This window comes from Camelus bactrianus, chromosome 5, assembly GCF_048773025.1.
Source record: "Camelus bactrianus isolate YW-2024 breed Bactrian camel chromosome 5, ASM4877302v1, whole genome shotgun sequence".
In the NCBI taxonomy this organism is placed as follows: Eukaryota; Metazoa; Chordata; class Mammalia; order Artiodactyla; family Camelidae; genus Camelus; species Camelus bactrianus.
In genome coordinates this window covers 66,986,669-67,009,776 of record NC_133543.1, presented here as the reverse complement: position 1 = coordinate 67,009,776, position 23,108 = coordinate 66,986,669, and the positions used below count along the sequence as shown (strand labels likewise).

At 36.4% G+C, this 23,108-nt stretch overlaps 1 protein-coding gene across 1 annotated transcript in view; it reads right to left on the bottom strand.

Moving 5' to 3' along the window:
- The window catches only part of LOC123618339 (small membrane A-kinase anchor protein), a 102,324-nt gene that overhangs the window by 35,041 nt on the left and 44,175 nt on the right, over window positions 1-23,108 (bottom strand). The gene's annotated exons all lie outside the window — the stretch shown is intronic.

Genomic DNA, 23,108 nt, shown 5'->3' with positions numbered 1-23,108 from the left:
TCTATTAGCAATTCTGTTTTCTTTTTCAAAGCTTCTTTTCATCGAGTTTTAATTATAAGCTTCTCTTCCATATATGTTCCACACTTACTTCTCCTTTTCTTTCAAAAGATTTTCACTCCATTTTTTTTCCCCAACTACTTCATTACCTAGGGTGGTTAAGAAGAATATTCTGCTTAAACAGAAAGTCATCATAAAACCAAAATATGCATAACCAATGTTTTAAAAGTTACTGCTTTAGAATAAAAAAATTCATTCATATTACTCCTCAGATTTTCAAAGAAAATACCTTCTCTATTTCCTACAACCTATCCTAATTAATCTCCACTCCACCAGGGAATGGCTGTACAGAAGGCAAGGGTGGAATCTTGGGAAGTAAACATGTGTGCTCAGTTAGCCATTTTGATCAGGAGGTCTCATGTCCTCTGCACCAGCGGGGAGCATTCTAGGTAGCACTGAGTTTGAGGAAACTTGATTAATAGGGCTGTCAACTACAAAACAGGTGACATGTCTACCAAATAATGACCTTAATTTTGGAATAGTTGATCTGAAGCCATTTTCTTCTTTTTCTGGCAGTGACTAGAGAGTAGAACCAATAGTCTTCCAAGGTCATTTCTGGTTCTTGATAATAATGCATATCCTTTGACTATAGGTCTTTTCTTTTTGGAGGCTGAGAGAAAAAAAATGTATCTTGTTTACCCAAAAGTAAGCTGGGAATACAGTTATTTTTTAATGCACTTGAAAATGTTTTCTTATGCAACAAGAGAATAGTTGCACTGCTCAGTCTCTGCTCCTGAATAAGAATCTGTAACAGGGAAGTCTATATGAAACTGCTGCATTTTTATCTCATAACTTATTCCCACCCCAGGAATCAAAGGCTGGTGAAAGATTAACAAAAATAAAAACTAGTAATCCGCTTTAGAGTAAGTCTAATAGATCTTTCCACCAGACAACATGACAATAGTTAAAAAAAGGAATGGTTATGCCTGGAGTCCACTTTTTGCTTGTTTAGAATATAGGACTGAGAAGCTCAGCTGTGTTGTTTGCAGAAAATAAATCTAGTATAATTTTAGATGAAATGTCTTTTAAATTAATAGTTGTGCCACTTGGATAGAGTAAAGAAATTGCCTTTTAAAGGCTCGTATAAACTACATTCTGTGTTCAACCATATTGGACCATCCCTGCAAGGCTGATTAAGGCAAAAAAAGTGACTACTTAGTATGTCACCATAGGAAATGTTATTAATCACTTTTTGGAGGCAAGGATTTCTAGACGTAAGGTCTTCCCTCAAGCACCAGTACCATCACTGAAAATAGTGAAAGCCTCTTCTTCAGAGCAGCTAAAATTTAGTTTCTACTCCACAGTTGGCCTCTTCCTGTTACAGCAGCTGACAACACAGGCAGACCACTCTGAATATCTGGCTATTCCCTCAACAATGTTAGCAAAAATGAGAATAGGCATGAGTCCTATTTTAGAATTATCCTCAACTGTAAGGAGTAGCATGAGAAAATTACCTTCACTATAAATCGAAGATGGTTTGAGAAGTCAGAAAGCCACTAACAATTGATTAAATTGTCTTCTCCTCTCATGTTTACTTTCTCTTTTCCACCATGTATATCTATATCTCTATAGATAGAGACATATTTATATATAGATATAGATTTTTTGCAGGTAGAACAATAGAACAAAAATTCTACATGCCAATAAAGCAGCTTCAACAATCAACATTTTGCCAATTAAGTTTTGTTTTTTTCCTAGTATATTTCAAAGCATATTCCAGATATCATATGACTTCATGCATAAACTCAAAGAAGTTATTTCCTCCACACACACACACTACGGTACCATAAACTCTGAAAAAATATAACCAAAATACCATCATTATATCTAACAGAAATTATAATTATTCCCTAAAATCACACGAAAACATCCATGTCCAATGTACCTGTTGTACCTGAATCTCTCTCTTAAATTTGATTGGTTCTTATTAGGATCTAAACAAGTACCCTACATAGCACCAGCTGAAATATAACTTCTTCTTTTATCTATAACAGCCCTTCCCCCCTTTTCTCTGCTATTTCTCTGATTAAAAGACTGGATTATTTGTGTTGTAGAATTACTCACATTCTGTATTTCTCTGTATGCATCCTGTTCTGAATACACCATGCACATTGTTAAGAAAAAAGTTTAATTTAAAGTCTAATAATCAAGAGAACTGAATTAAAGCCCTGGTTTTGTCCCTAAATAATAGGAAAGCTTTAAAAATTTTCAAGTCTATTAGAGATTATTTGCTCATAGGATTTTCTAATGAATCATCTAAGACCAATTAAAAGTTACATTTTAGTATTCTTCATATCTCAGTATTTTATTAACTTTACTTTTTCTTAAGAGTATATGTGACTGACCAGAAGTTAAACTAATTCTACTATTATTCCTTTTAAGATTAGGCAGGAAAAAAACCCAGCATATCCTTCAAAGATAAAACCTTCTAATATTTTGATATATTTCCTTTCAAACTTTTATATATTTTATAATAAATGTTTATATTCATATTTTACATAGTGGTTCTTATACATATATCATTCTATAACATGACTTTTATTTCACATAACACTAAATAGAATTGTCTTTTTCTATAATTATTGACTATAAATTTATAGAATTTAACTGAATGAAATCATATTTTCATTTAGGGAGACAATCTGGAATATGATATATTTATTTCTGTTTTAAAGCAAGTATGATTAGACTTTTATGTAACTGCAAATGGCATCATTAAGAAAATGTTAATATTATATTAAGTTTTAAAGATTACTTATCCATGACATTAATATACTTTGTCTTGGAATCTCTCAAACATTTATCATCCCTCATACTGAAATCTTCTGTGGTTATTATTTAATATCTATCTAATTTTCAAAGGCTATTCCTCTTAAAAATATCCTAAATGAAGAAAGAGAGCTAGTTACATAAGACATTTTGTCTTAATGTCACTACCTAGTTAGTGAAGGTCAAACACAAAAGTCTAGTCATACTTGCGTTAAATGAGAAAGAAGTATATCCTAAGATTCCAGTTTGTTTCCCATTCCGTGAGTCACATACAAGTTTTCATTTAGTATTTTGTAAATATCATGGGAGAAAACAAATTTCAAAGTATACCTTTTTAAGCACAGGATATGGTAAGCTATTTAATTCTCACAGAATCCAAAATAAAAGGTCAAGGAACTATATTTGGGGTTTGGCATTTTGAGGTGGGGATCCCCAAAGAGAAATATGGACTGAAATACCTATGACCATGGCTTAAAAAAACAAAAACCAAAAACCTTCTAGGACTAGTGCCATCAAGACAGGTAGGAAAAATTGGAGTAGAGTATGGGAATAATAGAGCAACGTCCAAGGGCAGTTGGTGAACAACCATATCGAGGCTTTGAACATGTCATTGTTTCCAAAGCAACTTAATATAAGAAACAGAGACCAAAAAAATCAAAGTAACCTGAGATTGAAGATCACATCAAAACTAGATCCATGAAAAAGTCAACTAGGTCCTGATTATCCTCCTTAAAATGTTCATAACTTTGAAAATGAACCTCCACTGTCAGAGTAACTGCCTGGATCTAAAGTGTCTCACCTCTAAACTGAAACATTAACAGAAAGTGTTCAGTAAAGTCTTATTTGCAATGAAATTCTAAACTCATGCATTACTCCTGGCTTGGCAATGGCAAATTTCAGTTTATAATACCTTAATGTTTTCAGATAATGACAGCAGTTTGAAGTTCAAGAACAGAATGGGCCAAGAAAATATATGTATGTGTACATACAACTGAAACATTGTGCTGTACACCAGAAACTGACACAACATTGTAAACTGACTATACCCACCCCCCACACAAAAAAAAAGTAAAAAAAAAAGAAGGGGCCAACGATGGCTCTCAAGACTGGATTGCTGCAACTTGAACGTTTCCACCTTTCTTCACTGGTTACCTTGCTATTTTCCCCTCCCATGTACTGCAAAAGTCTGGTTTTGTGAGCTACTGAATTCAGCTTTTTTTCTTAGAGTGATTTCTCAGTCTGAGATATTGAATGTTACTGGCAAGCCCTATTACTTTATGTCACGTTGGCTAGAAGAATGTGGTTACAAAGTTGTCCTCAGCCAAGGACCTTAGGGACAAGAGAACTCGAACACCAAGCTTCACAATACAAAGGGAGCTCAAAGAAATGAGTCCTGCTCACAGCCAAATATGACAGAACTCCAACATTCCAGCAGTTTTGCCTCACAAAGTGATGAAAAAACCCCAAAGATCTCCAGAAACTGAGTCCAAATAGTTTAGCTCATGACCAAAGAGTGAATATTTTATACTTACAAAAATACCATTGTTAATAGTGACTTGTATGGAGAGTGAGAACACAAAAGCTCAGTACAGCACATTCATCAACCCAGAACTCCCATGATCCTGCTTGGAGGTCCTGCCCTTCAGCTCCACCACTGTCCCCAGGCCCATATGAACACGTTCTGAGACAAGTCAGACTGGCTGGGGCCCTTATGGCAGTTACACCACCAATAGAATTGGTACCAGATTGGGTGGAGGCCTATCACTGCTGATTATAACTCTCATGTAGGAGAGGCAAGTACTCCAACCCAGCTAAGACCACCCACCTCCTCTAGTTCCCTCCAGCCAGTTCTGTTTTCTCAGCCTGGTGAATCCTGCTGTTACCCTTCTTCTCAGCCCTTCCACTGCAGCCTTTGGAATCCTAATCCCCGTCTCAGCCACCTCCTACGTCCTCATCTTGTCATAGAAGTCGCTCTGCCTCCAGGCCCAAAGGGAAACCGGGTCCTCCGCTGAGGACAGCCCTTATCCTGCAGCCTGCCCTCCACATGTGAATGTAAGATTCTCCGCCCACACGATGTCTCCAGACATGAACATCTCCCCTGCTTGCTGAGGCTTCTGCCCAGTGATCATACTCCCTGCTAGGTTTCATCACTCTTTTAGATCAGCCTCTTACACACTTTCCCTTGTTCAGCAGGAACTTCGGGGCCTGGGTCCACCCTTTCTCTTCACCCCTCAGTGTCTGCGTAATGCTGGAGATGATGTTAGCCGTGGAGAATGGAATCAAAAAAGATAAACTTCTTTAGTGGTAATGTAAGACTGTGGATCCCCGTAGGAATTTATAATGTAATCAATAACCTTAAAAATAATGCATTTATAGCTTATGTATAGTAAAATTCACTTAAAACATATAAATATTTATACAGGAATGTGAAAAAATTCTTACTGGTTCCTGCTCTATAAGTGAAACACACTTTAATTTGCATCAAATTAATTAAGAAAGAGTATGTCACCACATTTTTAAATGAAACTGCTTGTTTGAAGGATCTGCACACATAATAAAATACAGATTAAATTTAACTTCCGCTAAAAAATTCTGGTCAGAATTTTTTAGCGGAAGTTAAATTTAATCTGTATTTTAATTAATTAAATTAATTCTTAAATTAATTTAAGATTTTAAGATTAATTAATTTAAGATTTTTTAATATAATTCTTAAATTAATCTGTATTTTAATTAAATTATTTTAATTAATTAATCTCTTATAAATTAATTAATTAATTCTTATATATCATCACTGTACCTTCTGTTGTTAGTATTAATTTTTTAAGTCTTAGAGACAATGGGAAAAATCTTGAGATGGTCGTACAGAATTTAATTAATTAAATTAATTCTTAAATTAATTTAAGATTTTAAGATTAATTAATTTAAGATTTTAAGATTAATTCTTAAATTAATCTGTATTTTAATTAATTTAATTAATTCTTGTATATCATCACTGTACCTTCTCTTGTTAGTATTAATTTTTTAAATTCTAGAGACAATGGGAAATAATCTTGAGATGGTCGTACAGAATTATCATTGTTATGTCCCCATTAACTTCGATTTTTTTCCCACAATGGATATAGCATACCCTTCTCTTAATCATGCATACTCATTTAAAAAAATTATGCAACTAAAAATTAAAAACCAAAGTAAAAATAAAAATCACATAGAATACACTCTTCCCCTCAGATAATCATTCTTTCATAAACAGCTGTATGAGATTATAGCTACATAATTTTTTTTACCATGAATAGTATATTTACTTCTTCCATAAGGAATAATGTTACCTCACGTGTAGCCCTCCATACCTTTCTGGTATTGAAACATATTCTAGATAAACAGCATGCTATCAGGGTGTGTGTTTGTGTGTACAAAGTTTAGGGGGGTCATTTGTTTTGATAATAATGTGATCTTATTATATAAAACTCTATACATTAAGATTTTCATACTGAAGAGTATTATGAGACTCTGCAAGTCAGCAGCATAAGGAGAAAATACAGTGATTTTAAATACAGTTCTGTGAGGCCTTGGGTAACTTTTTAAAAACTCTGTGTTTTAGTTCCCTTTCCTATCACGTTGTTACCACCTACTTCACCAGGCTGTGAGGATCCAGAGTGCTTCATAAGAACCTAATTTATTCCTTCCAGTGGCTGTGTAGTACCTGACATGGGTGTGCCATACTGAGTCACCTACTGAGGGGCATTCACTTTGTTTCCAGTCTTTGACTAGCACAATGTTCAATAAACATAACTGTGTGTACACCTTACCTAGTAGTGATTTTATTCCCATGGGAGAGATTCCTAAGCGTGGGATAGGTAAATGTATCATTAATTTCAATGGTTAAAACCATATTTCTTTTCAAAAAGACTGAAACAATGACTATTTCCACATGCACAAGAGCACCCTTCTCCCCAAAATTCCTCAGCAATAGATATTTTCTCTCTCAGCTTTTGCTCATCTAATGGCTTTGAGAGGATGCGTCATTGTTACTTTACTTCCCTGACTCCCGGCAAGGTGGAGCATGAGTTCACGTTTATTGGCAACTTGGATTTGCCTTCTCCGTATCTCATTTGCCCATTTTTCTTTTTGGTTATTTATGTTTTTATCCATTAGTGAGCACTTTTGTATGGTTTACAGCTTCTCTATCATGTATTTCAAATAATTTTCCCTGAGTTATAATTTCCTTTTCCAAAGTAAAATTTTTATTGAAGCACAACATTCATTTCCTTCTGGTTTACATTTGATCTCTTATAAACGAGTTAAAATTTAAAATGTGTGTCTTCTCCTCCACAGCTTCTTGGTCCCGTCCCGATTAATCAACAACTTGAGGGATTTCTGTGTGTATATGAGACCTATTCTTTCTTTCCTTTAGGCTATCTGGAAACTACCTGATACAGTTTTTTCCAGATGAATAGGTTGCTGGGTCAGCACCATTTTAAAAATAACCTGTCTTTTCCCTTTCAACTGAAATACCACTTTTGTTATATATCAAATACCCGCATGTACTGGGATCTATTTCTGAGCTCTCTAGTCTCTTCTCTGACTTGTCTCTTTCTAAGCCAAAACCAAAGCCAATAAGGAGGTCATGATACGCTTCAGTCATGCACATGTCACTAGGCTTTACTAGTCTTCTTATTTACATCTCTAATTCCATAGAATCTTTAAGATCATATTATCCAACCCCCCATCTTATTCAAATTTAAATTAGAATTTATTACATTTGCTTAATTTTGGAAGAAGTCATGTTTTTATGATATTAAATCTTTCTATCTAAAAACAACAGATGTTGTTTAATATCTTTGTATAATGTTTTTTAGATAGTCCATTGTTATTTTTTCTCTTTTATAACTTGTTGCTAGTACAGAAAAAAGTAATTTATATTTATCTCTCTACCTTAGGTCAAATTCAACTTTAGTATTTCAATGAACATTCTAAACTATCTTCACTGTTAAAGCAGTCCTTGTTCTCAGCAGACATCCTCATTTCCTACTTTGTTTAAAAAATTGAGGTTATCAGCTCTCCAGACTTCTCTGTGCACAATCACCTCTTTCAAACCCCTTCCTAACATCTTTTCCTCCATTCTCAAAGGGTGAGATTTGTTTCCTCTTCTTCAAGCCCAGGCTCTATTGACTCCAATCCTTTCAAGTTCCTCAAGGACCTTGCTCCATTAGTTATGCCCCCTTCTCTCCTGCATCTTCCAACTCTGCTACTTATTTCTTTTTTTCAGTCTCTACTCTGTGCTATGTTAAATTCCCCTTTTCTGTTGTGGAGAGGCTCCTTTAAATCTCTTGGCCAGATTCTGCAGTCTTTCAGCAATTTCCAAGCATCATAACTACATCATTCTGATTGTTAGTTTTTTTCCTACTCTTTCTTAACTTAGGCTAAAGCTACGGCTCTATCAACTTTATCAGCTTAGGGTGAGAAGAAAGGCCAGAAAAATGTCTCCTTCCTTGACTGAGGAAAGTCACAATCCTCTATGTTGGGTATTGTTGCTTCTGTGGTTAACGTTGAATAGCCATCAATATCCTCTGGGGAGCACACGTTCAAATGCTGGCTTTCTCTTCTAATACATGCATGTGCCAGCTAAAGAATGTTGCATACCATCTGTTTCTTTAAGAATGAAGTCACTCTTCACTGCAGTCACTGACCTTTAACACACCCTGAAAGGAGTTCAGGGTGGAGATCAGTAATGAAGTATTCTGTGCTCTGGGAAAAACTGGCAGAACAGGCCTTCAGATAGATTACTTTCAAGGGAAAATTTTATGAACTCAATTTCTTGCATCTTCACATGCCTAGAAAAGCACTAAAATTATTCATGGCTCCTCATCACTGGCAGCAGCCTTCTACTGAGATGTGTGCTGGACTGCACGTACCCCTTACACTAAAATCATGTATACACTGAACTCCCCCACTACCTCTTTGGAGGAGTTCCTCAGAGCTATCTGAAAGGCTGTCTCCCGGGCTATGGTCCTCAGTAAGCCCCAAACAAAACTGAACCTAGAGCTCTCACATTGTGCTTTTTTTCTTTTTTCAGCTGACACATGGATTCTTAAGTAAGCCTTGGAAAAGAGTCTCTCTATTGTGTAATTTCCTTGAGGGGAGATCTGCCTACAAGCATCTATCTCTTCTCCACTCCCCAGTTAGCTTTTACACAGGCAGTCCACCTCACTGCCTGGAGTGGATCCATTCTCTGACCAAATGGCCATGGTATTTTGCAACTTCTCCCTAAGATTAGAGTTAACTTCCCCACCCTTTGAATCTGGACTCAGCCGTGAAACTTGCTTCGGCTAGCAGAACATAAGAAAATGTGACTTATGGATTTGTGTGCATGATACACTTTTATTGTAAAGAAAAACTGAGCCCTATGCTGTAGACAAGAGGCACTCCAAAGACAATTGAAATTGATAAATTAGGCTGTAGTAGCCTAAGCATAGTTAAGCGTATCAAGGTTAAACACTGTAAGATAATACTAAAGTTGTGAATTGGAATTAAGAGAAATCCTTAAAGAAGTGGTTACAAACTGGTTTAGCTGTTGCTTATATATGTTGCAAATATCTTCTCCACCCCCCCAAAAAGTACCATTATCTAGCCTCACAGAGGAATCTTTGGAGAGCAGGTAATTCTAAAGCTATTTAAGCTGTCCCAGTGCCTAGAAAAAGTAAAACCTCCAAATTATTTTGTAAATTACAACACTGATACTAAAACCTGATAGACTGCAAAAAGATGATCAGTTTTACTTATGAATTTCAATTCAAAAAGACAATAAAATATTAACAAACAGCACAGAGAATAATGTGTCATAATCAAATGGGGTTCCTCCCCAACACCTATGCAAGAATATAAGAATAGTTCAATGTACAAAATTAATTCATGTATTTCAGCATATCAATAAATCCATGGAAAAAAACTATGTTTATACATATAGTCATTGAAAAGGAATTTGATAAAAATCAAATCTGCTCTTGATTTTTAAAAAAAATACACTCAAAATAAGAGTTGATAAAAACGTCCTTTATGAGTATACATATTTTATCTTACCCTTAAGGCTAGCGTATTTCCTAGTGGAGAAGTACTGAAGATATTCTTCTTAAATTTAGGAACTGGACAAAGATGTCCAAAATGACCACTACTACTTCCCAGTGTCTAAATGATTGCCCAGTATCTCCAAAACTATAGAAAATTAAAGGGATAAAAATTGAAAAAAAAATTGAATTATATCTGTATTTTCTGACGGTTTGACTGCATACCTGAAAAATCCAAGAGATAGCAAATGAAACTGATACTAATAAGAGAATTCATCAAGGTAAAAGGATATCAAATTATTAATATACAGAAATTAATCAATTAACATAAAAAACAATGACAAAGTAATGGGATAAACAGACCCCATTTCAATAACAACAAAAGACAAAATATTCAGGACTTAATAATAAATATCCAGAACCTAAAGGAGAATCTTTCTAATACAAAGAATATAAAAGTTAACTTGGGAGGATGTAAAGAAAAAAGAACGCTTATGCACTGCTGGTGGGAATGTAAACTGATGTAGCCACTATGGAAAACAGTATGGAGATTCCTCAAAAAATTAAAAATAGAACTACCTTCCCATCCAGCAATTCCACTTCTGGGTATTTTTCCAAAGGAAACAAAAGCACTAACTCGAAAAGATATCCCCATGTTCATAGCAGCATTATTCACAAGAGCCAAGATACGGAAACAGCCAAAGTGTCCATCAGTGAATGAATGGATAAAGAAATTGTGGCATATTTATATTTATATTCAAGTTCATATTTATATAATTCAGTGTAAAAGGAGGAAATCTTGCCATTTGGGCCTTGAGGGCATTATGCTGTGTGAAATAACTCAGAGAAAGACAAATATTGTATGACCTTACTTACACGTGGAGCCTAAAAAAAAAAAAAAAAAAACTGATCTCATAGACACAGAGAACAGATTGGTGATTGCCAGAGGTAGGGAGTTGGGGTTAGGGGCAAATGGGTGAAGGAGGTCAAAGATGCAAACTTCTAGTTACAAAATAAGCCTTGGGGATGTAATATACAGCATGGCAACTATATTTAATACTGTTTTGTATATTTGAAAGTTGCTGAGAAAGTTCAGTGATAGATATTAACTAGATTTATTGTGATGATCATTTCACAGTATAGACGTATACTGAATCATTATGCTGTACACCTGAAACTGATATAATGTTACATGTCAATTATATCACAGTAAAATTTTTTTAAGTTAACTTGGATAAATGTAAAGATATACTGTATTCTTTAATAGGAAGACTCAATATCATAAAGCAGTATGTTACATTTATAAATTATTAAGGAATAATCATAATAAAAATACAGGTTATTTATTAGAATTAGATAAACAAATTTTAAAGTTCTCATGAGAAAAATAAGTGAGCAAAGAAGAAACACCTGGAACATTTTGACAAAGAGCAGTATGGGTACTACTCCTACCAGATATGCAAACATGCTTTAATGCAGCAATAATTCAAAGTGTAGGATTGGCTCATGAAAAGAGAGACTCATCAAACAGAATAGAAAGTCCAGAGATAGGCTTGAATACATATGGGAATTCAGTGCACAATGAAGACTGTAGCCAAGTCAAACACTAAAGACAGACTTTTTGGTAAGTAGTACTGGGGAAACTGGGTAGCAAGTTGGAAAAAAATAAAGCAGATTCCATATTGACGTTATTAAACAAATAGGTCCAAATGGATCAAAGATTTAAATGTAATAAAACAAAACTATAGAAGTGTTAGAAAACAACATAAGTGGTTTTTATTGTAAACTTGGGAAGTTATTTTATTATAAACGTTCTAACTATGACTCAAATTTTGGAAAGGCTAATAGTTAAAAGTAAACACAAACACTTCGGCATGTCAGAAATATGCCATTAGCAGAGTGAAAACAAATAAGATAAAATAAGACATTTGCAACTCATAGCACAGACTGCTTACATTCCCAAAATACATAAAAACTTCTAGAAATAGAGGAGAAAAAGACTAACTGTATAGAAAAATAAGCCAAAGATAATGGGCAGGTTATAGGAAAAAATCCAATAACAAATAGCCACTAAACACATGAAATGGTGCTAACTTCACTAGTAAAAATGCAAATTAATATTATACTGAGATATAATTCTTCAACTATTGGATTGGCAAAATCCAAAAGTCCTATGACAAACTGTTGGAGAAGCTATGGGGAAATGGACACTTTCAAACATTGCTGGTAAGAGTAGAAGATGGAATAACCATCAGGAGGGAATTTTTGGAAATAACTACCAAAATTTCAGATGCATTTACTCATGATGTAATAATAATCTAATTCCTAGGAATCTCATACATATAAATGTATATGTATGTATATACACTGAATTAGACACAGATATATATAACATACATATAATGTATGTGGCTATCAATATATCTGTGCTAACATGAAATGACAGTTGTTCAAGGTTATCTTTTGCAGGATTGTTTGTAAAAGAAAAGGACTGGAACACAGTATCCAGCATTAGGGGACTGGTTGAATAAATCACAGTAAAACCATACAATCAAAAGCTATGCACCTACAAGAAAGATTAAAGAAGATCTCTGTCAACTACTGACGTGGAGGCATCTCTAGGATAAATTTTCATGCTTAAAAAAAAGCAAAGAATAAATGTACATTTTAGGCCATCTTTTATGTAAGAATACATTGATGCTTACTTGTATTTGCATAAAGAAACACTGAAAGGACAAAAAATAAACTAATAAAATGGTAATCAATACCAGCAAGAGGAAAAAGGGTGAAAAGGCACAGGTAGGAATGAGATTTCTATGTATTCCTTTTACATATATATTGATATTTGAATCAAAAAATTAAAGTTAATAAAAATATCAAGTTTTCTTAGAATCTGATGCCAGTTTTAGAGCAAAGCTATCTGGATAAACTTTAGCAAAGTAATGCAGTTTTAGATGATTGTATAAGGCAATTGTCCATCTCTTACTTCCAATTAGGTATTTTACTTTTCAGTGGAACTGAGAACTCAAAAAACTTGATGAAATCATGTGTTGATGGTATCTTTTATGCCAGGTACTGAGGACCCAGTAAGAATACGTGTTCTTGCCCTCAAGGAGTTCAGACTTATGGGGAGACCAAAAATAAGCATGTGATTACCAGCATAAGAATACTAAGCACTACACACAATATGTAAAGTGATTAAGTGCCTTCTGCTGCCGAGGAAGACTTCCTAGAAGAGGTGAGAGCCAAGCTAGGCTTAAAGGATGACTAGGAGCTTGAAGGTGACCCCAGGCAATGTGGGCATTTCAAGCACAGGCAACAGCAAGTGCCACGATCAGTGCTGCTTTCCTATTCTTACAGGATAAACTTCAAGTTCCTCAGGCTCAAAGCTGCCCTCCGCAGCCTGGCTCCTGCCTCTCTCTCCAGCTGCGTCTTCTGCTCTGGAGGCCTAGACATGTGTAGGTGTGGTAGGAACTCGAAAGATAGAAGCTGTGGTCAGAGAAGTTTACTACCATAGAAGAGTCCTCCCACAGGGTGGCCCCTGGTCTAGAGGAGCTGCCCAGTGTCCCCTGGAGTTGCCCATGTCATGTCAGGAGCTCTGATGTAGATGTGGTGGCTGAGCTAGTCAAAGGGAGGTAGCAGGAGTTTGGGATAGAGAGGCAAACTATGACCTGGTGGGGACAACACTCAATAAATACTGGAGAGCAAGGCCTACGTGAATATAACTTCAATGGCCAAGTAAGCACTGGGTTCCAAATGCTGTCCTCGGAGACATCTTTTAAACGCATAAGTCATGTTACGCCCTTGCTTAAAAGCACTGCTTCTCATTGCATTTATGATGCAATTAAAACTCCTTCATCTGGCTTTCATATTCAGGTCCCACAAATTCTGTCCCCAGCCTACACCTCTGACCATGCTCTGTGACACCCTCTCCCTCTCATAAGGCCCTCTGCAGTCTCTGCCATGCCCTCTCCATCCCTTGCTCCCTTGCCTAAATCCTACTTCTGCTATTCTTATTTTAAATGTCACTCCTCAGGCCTTGCCCCCTGCCTACCTCTCCACCATCTGAATTATACGTCTAATTAAATTTTGGCTACAGCACCAAAACATGTGTCTAAATCCAAATCCCATGATCTTAAATGCTATCTTGTCTCCCAAATGAAGAAAACGTTCTCGTGAAAATAAAAAAGAAAGGTCTGGAAGTGGTCAAGGTGGCTAAAATAGGCGGCAGCCTGTCTGCTGGCTCTGGCTTATGAGGTTCTGGTTATGGACAAAGAGCAGGCTCTGTCTGAGGAGACTGAAATGAATAAGGTCCTTGGGGTTTCAACAAAATAAAGATGCGATGGAATATTCTGTAAACAGGTCGAGGGAAGTGGCTTTGCAAAGGAATATGCTTTCAGAGGATCCTGCAGAACTGAATTAAGAGACTGGACAGCAGTAAGAAAACGAGCAAGGAAAGAGGGTGAGACTTGTAAGCAGCCACAGGGATCCAACAATGAATGGATGGTTGACTGGATGCTGTGAATATTTTGGGAAGTATTGGGGGACTCTGGGAACAAGTAGCTTGGACAGGAATATCAGGAAGTACTCAACCAGTGTGACGCTACAGTATTGACTACATTCCTTAAGTTTTCTGAGCACTATTCTCCCTGGAGAGGCTTCTCCACTAACATGGCCTCTCTGTCCCTCATCAAGTTCTCGCAAAACCCCTAGTCCTCTGGAAACTCCTGCTTCACTTCTATTTTCTGAGCTCTATCCTGCAGAAAGGGCCAGAAGCAAGAAAATAAATCATGATCAGTCTTGGAAGTAGAAATAGTGACTACACAAGAAGGCCAGGGATGGGTTTTTCAGGAGAGTTAAAAGTTGAAAGTTTCTGGGGTATATTTAATAGCACATCTTGTGCTCTCAGAAGTGGGTGTAAATCGGGGTACAGTCCTAGACCACCCAAGAATGAGGCAGGCCTACAAGGAACAGACATGAATGCTGTTTAAAATCACTAAAGCTCCTGACTGCAGACATATTCTATTGTAGTCAAAAATCTATACATTTATATTATATTCAGAGATACATAAAATTAGTGATATTAGGGTTATTGTGTCAGTCATTAAAAAGCAAGATATTTAGTATTAAGAATTGCTAAGGAAAACTCTACCTTAAAACTGTAATCCAAATAGTCCAAAACAGAGATCCTATGAAGTGTGCAGAAATAGGCTGATGGCTCCTGAAAGGCGGTAGCTGTGGCTGGCTCCCAGCCACCCTTTGCCTAGAGACAGTTGCTAGGCAGTACTAGATTTGCTCACAAATGCACTTTTTACCCAATGATCAGTATTATGGTAACACACATGCCACCTCCCAATCAATTTTTCTGCTCCTATTTCATTAAAGGCAAGAGAGTCTGGAAAACATTACTGATGGCGGCTAATAGTCTTACGGCCACTGAATGGTGCTGGGCTAGTTCCTGGACAAAAAGATTCAGATCTTTGTCTTCTAGGTCTAGGAATAGTTAGAGAAGCCCCAGAGCTACATATTTCGCTTGTTCTTAATTCCTTTGAGCCTGAGTGTAAATGTTGAGCAGAATGATGGAATAATGGATCTGAGACTCATTTTCTTTCACTTTCTTTTGTTGACTCATAAAAAAACTACTACTGCAACTCATTTAACTTAAACTCACATTGAAAATGCTTAGTAGACAGATCCTGAGAATTTGAAATATGTAAAGAAAACAAAGATGTCTAAATTCCCATTTCCTCCACAAAGCTTTCCTCAGTTCTTCACACTCAAACTGACAGAACACACTCATCAGTAACTTCCCAGTCAGTCCACTGGCATCTCCATCTAGAACTAGAATGCTAGTCGGTCAAGAATCTTAACTCATAATGAGAGTTGAAACTTATATAGTGCTTATTCTGTATCAAGCACTAATTTGAATACTTCACATGTATTATTCACATCAACTTCATGAAGTAGAAACTATTATCATTCCTATTTTTCAAGTGAGAAAATTGGGGCACAGAGGGGCTATATAATCTGCCCAAGGTCACAAGGTAAGTGGCAGAGTTGGGAATCAAACCCAGACACACTGGTTCCAGAATCCATGCTCTCAACCACTAATTGTTATCATAGGTTCCTTCCAGTTAAAAAATTCCTACACATTATCTAGGTCAACCTCATTTGACCAAAGAGAATCAAAGGAGGAGAGATATTCAGTTACATAAAGTTATATAAAGTAACGTTTTTCAAATTTTAATATGGTGTGAATCACCTAGTGGTCTTTTAAAATGCAGATTTTAATTTAGTAGATAAAGGTTGAAGACTGAGATTCTACATTTTTAACATGTCCCCACATGATACCGATTTTACAAGTCCATGTACCACACTTGGAGTAACAAGAACAAAGAGAAATGCTGAGACTGGAACTCAGTTCTGACTTATTCCTTCCACTGTCATCCCAAACATTATGCTAATTGGGCAAGGAGGGAGAAAAAAGTGACTGAGAGAATTTACTGTGGAAAAAATTGACTTCATTTTGAATCATTTTCTTGTTGATTATAAGTAGCGAATAAATTTTATGGTGCTTTTTTCCCACATGTATTTTAATTTTGTAGTAGTATAAATGCTACATTTAGGTAGTGCTAAGATTTACCAGCTCTCTCAGATCTGCACAAGCATTGAGCTTGTCTAAGATTTATCATCTATAAATTCATTATTCACTTCTCTATACTCTTTAATTTATTGCTCTGGTAGTGACTTAGGGATGTGGGATTGAAGGAAGAAAGAGTATGTGGTAGGAACACATGCTTTGTAAGACCCCAGAAAGCTGGAGTCAGGACACCACTCCTGAATATTTGGGCAGTCATTCTGTTTTTCCCACTGGGGCATATATTGCCTATGCTCTTCGTAAATAGTAATGTCCCTGGTATAAAAAGTACAGGACAAAATTAAGCTTCCCAGATCTGCAAAGACTTCCCTTGCACAGCTAGTGTTAACAGTTGTAAATCCCTCTTTGAGGGGCTCTGGTAGCCACAGGAAGCTGCACTGAGATATACCGGGATGTGTGGCCGGCTGGCTTCCACTAGGTCTGTGTGACCTTGGTGAAGTACACAAATACGTCAGAAACTTGAGGGGAGTGAGTGTGTATGTTCTCTCTCTAGTCATCTATCGTTTATTAAACCTATAAAGTAAAAAAAAAAAAAAGGAGCACACCAATTCTTCTGATGTCATTTATGTATACTATGCCCATCATTTAAATAAAAACCACCTATTCCCCCCCCCCCTTTTTCCTGCCACTCTCACCCTACCCAAATCTGTGATTCTGCAGAACAAAATCTGTTTGCTTTGTCTTCCCTTGCCTAAAGCCCTAATTCTGTAATTTACTCTAATGCACCCTTAAACAATTCTGTATCTAGGAGCTTCTACTGCAGATTTTAAGTAAACTTAACCACCAACTGAAGATGTTTTGCTGTTGTTAGAGAAGGACATAAAATAGAACATTATGCCTTACATTTATTTTGGATAAATTTAGAATACCAGATAAAATAGCTCTTTAAAAAGACCTGAAAAATAAACCTTGTGGATTTCTTTCATAGATGAGAACTAACGCATTATTCAGGGATTAATTTTTTTTAAAGACACTGTAAAGATGCTTTCAGATCACTATCATATTTTTATACATATTTATAAACATGATTTTCTGTTAATAAATTTTAATTATATAATGATACTTCCCAGTATACACTGTACCCTCATTTTTAAAATGCATTACTCCTGGAGTAATTAATCAATCTGAATTATTAAAGACATTATTGTTTTTAAAAAGATTTTGAGGGTCATCAAAAATATCTCATGTCATATATTTTGCATAGCTTCCTATGAGTCATCTGTTGAAAATCAATAGCTTTGAGACCTGCCATGCTGTTTTATTCATTTGCCTCTTCCTTCCAAAATATAATTAAGTTTACGGGGGAGGGAGGATTTATTTTGTTTCCCTCAGTATTACACTTATTAATTTATAGAAAGGCATCTTGCCTCATGAACTTTTTTTTAAATTGAGGCATAGTTGATTTACAATATTATATTAGTTTCAGGTGTACAACCTAGTGATTCAAAATTTTTATAGATGATACTCCATTTATAATTACTATAAAATACTGGCTATATCCCCTGTGCAGTACAATATGTCCTTGTAGCTCATTTACTTTATACATAGTAGTTTGTACCTCTTAATCCCCTACTTCTATCTTGTCCCTCCCTCTTCCCTCTCCCTACTGGGAACCACTAGCTTGTTCCCTATATCTGTGAATCTGCTTCCTTTTTGTTATATTATGTAGTTTGTTTTATTGTTTAGATTCCACATATAAATGATAACATACAGTATTTATCTTTCTCTGTCTGACTTATTTCCCTAAGCATAATACCCTCCAGGTCCATCCATGTTGCTGGAAATCCTATGAACTTTTATTTTAGTAGAAATTGCCTTTAGAGTGCCATGTCAGCCACCATGATCTTTGTGACAGATTTCCCAACACATATCCCAAAATAGTGGTGGGAAAGAGAAAGCTCTTTCAGAAAATTCATTATTCCAGCATTGATTTCTGCACTGATTACAGAGTGGCTGATTTCTTGGTTCACTCCATTTAAGTCAAGTCCAAATTCGTACTTTGTAGAAAGCTGTTTTTAAGAGCACAAGAGAATCTAAAACCATTTCATTAGGGTGATTTTGGAGACAAAAAGTCCTCTGAATTATGTAGAGAACATCATTTCACTGACCAAGATGGGCTTCACGGAGTCAACTTACTGCAGTAAGTCTCATAATCAGGAGTTATCTGCATTTGGCAATGCTATAGACTGGCACACTCCAAACTTAGGAGCATAAGGATTTGAAAGAATTAAGATGTTTTCTGAAAATGCATTTGAATTAAATGCAGAAGACTTGGTGGAAAAAGGATTTAAAAGCTAATGGTACTAACTCTTGATAACCCTCAGGAAAGCACCAGACTGATTTTACTGCATATGGACTAAATGGACTTCATACTCAAATACCAAGTTTTACCAGAAAAGGAACATTTGGGAGGAGCAAACAAAGGGAAAAAAGTCACAGGTAAAATTCTGGAGTAAAATAAAACAATATAAAAGAAAAGTTAATACAAGCTAACAAAATTAGGGTGCTAGGGAACAAAGATGATTTGACAATGAAAATCAAGAAACAATCAATAAACTAATTTTTAAATATGTGCTTTAAAAAGATTGATGAGAAATGAGGAAAACTGAGTAAGATTTAAGTAGACTTTAAAAATGAGATTAAGATAGAAAATAATTAAAAGATTCAAAGTCTCATACAGAGATAGTTCCTGTATGTTCTACACTTTGTGTAAGAAAAGTGATCTTAACAATTGCTAAGCCTCAGCATTACTGTCAATAAACTTTTCCATATTAACACAAACATTAAATTAATATGAAATAGTAATTGATATAATTAGTAGTAAGCATTTCTAAGAAATGAAAGTGACGTCAAATTATAAAAAGCTGAACATTATTGTTGAGTCAAAGAATAATGAGAATGATATTTAGAATCATGTAACATGAAAAATTTATTTGGATTAAAGAATAGCATGATTTGAATTGCTTCACTCACAAAAATAAGAGCAGCTAAAAGTCTGTGCTAAAGTGGGACTGATAAGCAAGCAAATAAGAGAAATTAGTCCAACTAGTGTGAGAAGAGAAGCTACCATGGTCTTGTCAAGGTCTTACTGTATCTTTAAAGAGACAAACTGATCAGAAGCTTCAGACAAGGTAGAAATCGCTACATCAAATGAACTGCTTCAGGGATCCGCTTAAGTCATCCTTTCTCCATTTCTAGCCCACCTACAACCTGATTTGAAGGTGGGTCTACACAAGAAGGGCACCAGCACATTTGTCAGTGTGTTCATTCTCACTTTGAATTCAAACACAGCACTCATCAATGGCCTAATGTGAAGCAGCCACTTTTTCAATAACAAACTCACCACTAGGTTGCAGTCTTAGCTCAACCGCTCCTTTAAGAACAAACTACAACATATAAAATAAATAAGCTGAAAGGATATATTGTACAACACACAGAATATAGTCAAAACTTTGTAATGACTATAAATAGAATATAATACTTAAAAGTTGTGAATTGTTATGTTGTACACCTGAAACATATAGTATTATACATCAACTCTACCTCAATTTAAAAAAAAAAACCGTTCACAAGCTGTTAACCATTTTAATGGTGAAACACCATTACTTATCTCTTGTGACAGAGCTGATACAAGCCACACTTAGTTTATCAGTCAGTTCACTAGCCAATCTAGATTCCATGCAGATACATTGTTTTTCAAAAGCATCAAAACTCACAAATCACCTGTCAAAATGTTCTCACTCTTCAGCAGGCAGCCTCCTTTAGGGTTTTCTTGATCACGTAGCCAAAAGAAAAAAAATTATTCCTTGGGTACTTTAAGCCTCTAGTTTCAGTATAGGGCTAATGGTTAAATAACAAGTACATAATTACCTTTCTCTTTGTTTCTAGTGACTGTGCTAGGTCCTAAGACCTCCTTGTAAGAGTCAGCCTTACTGTGCTGATGCCTATGAAAAATCCACCTGTCTGTTATCATTGTAGGCATGCTCACTAGTCAGCCCCCAAATGAGCTTCAGGTGATATTCATTCTTTAATCCCTAAAGGCATACTTTTAAAGGAACTTGACACTTTTTATTTTTAAAGGGAAAACCCCAGAGATAGACAGAAATAAAAATAAGGAAATGAAACAATGTCTTACTTGTCATGCATTTGAATCCTCTTGAATACTTTTTTAATGGAAGTGCCCATAAAAGTAGTGTTTCCCTTTCACGAACGACTGATAAGTTTTGTGAATGTTTTGGCAGTGGAAGGGTGGTGGGGGAGGGAGATAGTTATCACAATTTTTTTCTGGAGGAACTAGCTAGATATTTAGTTTGAATATATATTTTAAAATCATTTCCAATAGGTAACAAGGTATCCAATTATAAATTTAAAATACATTATATGTAACCACACCAAACTCTCTAAAATTCCAAAAAGATAGAGTAACTGGTAATAATCACATAAAACAGACAACATTCATCTAAAGTCTAATACATGCCAGACCTCGTAGTTGATGCCTGAAGTGCACTGTTTCATTTAATCTGCCCAACAAGCCTGTAAGGTAGATTCTTTTATTATCAGACAGTCTTTTCCTTTGTAGTGCGGAACTGTAAAAATGACTGTGCCACTGAAACTGCGCAAAGAGAGCTCAGTCATCAATGGGAAAAATTACAACTGATCCATGACTTCAAAAAATTTTAGAAAATTCTCCTACTGCTGATTAAATGTAGAGGGAAACTTACAAATCTATGAAACTGATGTTAGCATAGAATAATTTCAAACATTAGAAACATACCAAACCAGAGTGTTTTATTTCTCTGTAAAAAACTTATCAAGAGTAGTTTGAACAGTTCCAGCCCCCTTCTCCTTGTTTTATAACTTACATTACAGAGCAAGAGTCTTTCCTCTGCCTTGGCAAATGGTCATTCTCCTTTCTTAGTTTGGATCAGCTTACAATATTTTACCGTTTGTGCTTTCCACGTCAGGAAATATCTCCAAGATTACCTTTACTGTGAAGATTTCTGCCAGTATCACTTTCTCTGGGACACCTTCCTTTTCTTGTCACAACCATTTTCCTCCTTTGTGTTGATAAGGTAGCCTTCACTTAGTTGCTCGACTTCAGGTCTAGGGTCCCTCCAACGGCAGCAGTGTCAACTGCCCCACAGTCAGCTATGTCTTCTATGACTTTATTTATGTTTGATCTGAATTTCACCACCATTAACCTGAGGGCCAGCATTACCACTTTTCATTTCGTTGCTGCATTTCATCTCTTTAGGCCAATTTCTCCTTTGGCTAGCCACTTTTGTAAAATGTCCTATGGTTTTATCACCAGGAGCCACAGAGGCAACACAACTACAGACTTCACTGTCTGGGCATGAACTGAATAATAGATGCACAGTGACCAACCACTGATAGACTTTGAAAAAAACACTGGAGAATTTTGAGCAGAAGAGAATGGTGTAGGAGAAATGAAAAAAACATCTGTCCTTTTCCTCAGGCCTGGTGATTAATGGGAAGGAGACGCAGGGAAGAGAGGTAGATGGTGAGAAAAGCAGACGTGGGGCTCCTTTCTGCTCTCCTGGTTTTGGCCGGGAGATGGGAGGGTACTCAGGAAGTGAAGCTCTTGCTCCATTCTCTGGAAGAAAGTTCTCTCACGTTGCCCCTCCCACCAACATGGAGCAGTTCCAACACTTTAACACAGCATGGGCAGCCAGAGGGAGGCCAAGAGGTTAGCTTTCCTGGCTGAGAATCTTTCCAAACGGTGGCCCGGTTGGGAAGGTGACCCTCCCCGGAAGCTGGCTATGGGGTACGCTTCTCAGGCAGGACCCAATGGCAGTCACAGAGTTCAGAGGGGAGCCTTGCTCACTCAGAGTGTGCTCCCTGGATGGGTGGCATCAGCATCACCCTCACCTGGGAGTTTGTTAGAAATTTAAATTCTCAGGCCCTACCCTAAATCTACTTAATCAGAATCTCTGGGAGTGAGGCCAGGGATTTTTGTTTTAACAAGCTCTGCAGATGATTTTTATTCATGTTTAAGTTTGAGAAGCACTGGTCCATAGCGCCAACAGAAGCTAAAAGTGAGGCTGAGTCTGTCAGTGCATCCCACGGAGGCTTCACCCAAGCCAAAAGGACCAGTGGTCTCCTTCAGCCATCAGGCGATAGGGGCTGTTGTGCAAAGGAGGTGGCAGAAGGGAGACCCCTGGGGCCCCAGGAGCCTGTCTTGCCCCTGCCCCCAACCCCCATGCCTTCAGATCACATAAGCCACATACCTCTCTCCCCAGATATCTGGCCCTCCTGGAGGAGGAGAGAGGATTGATAAGAGACTCGGTATTTTATGCAAGAAAACCCAAGCACTACCTAGAAGAACAATTTAAAATACCGGACAAAATTTTAAACTGGATTGGACATTGTTGGTTTTTTTTTTTTTGACTGTTTTGTTTTTCTAAGCAGAGGATGGCGAGCATGGGCAGAAGACCAGATCAGCTGCAAAGTAAAAAAGCTACAAGTTACCTGCACACTTCAATTACTGTTTTACAATTACAATATGTTAACATGCATTCTAAGTTTCCAAGAGTGAAAGACTG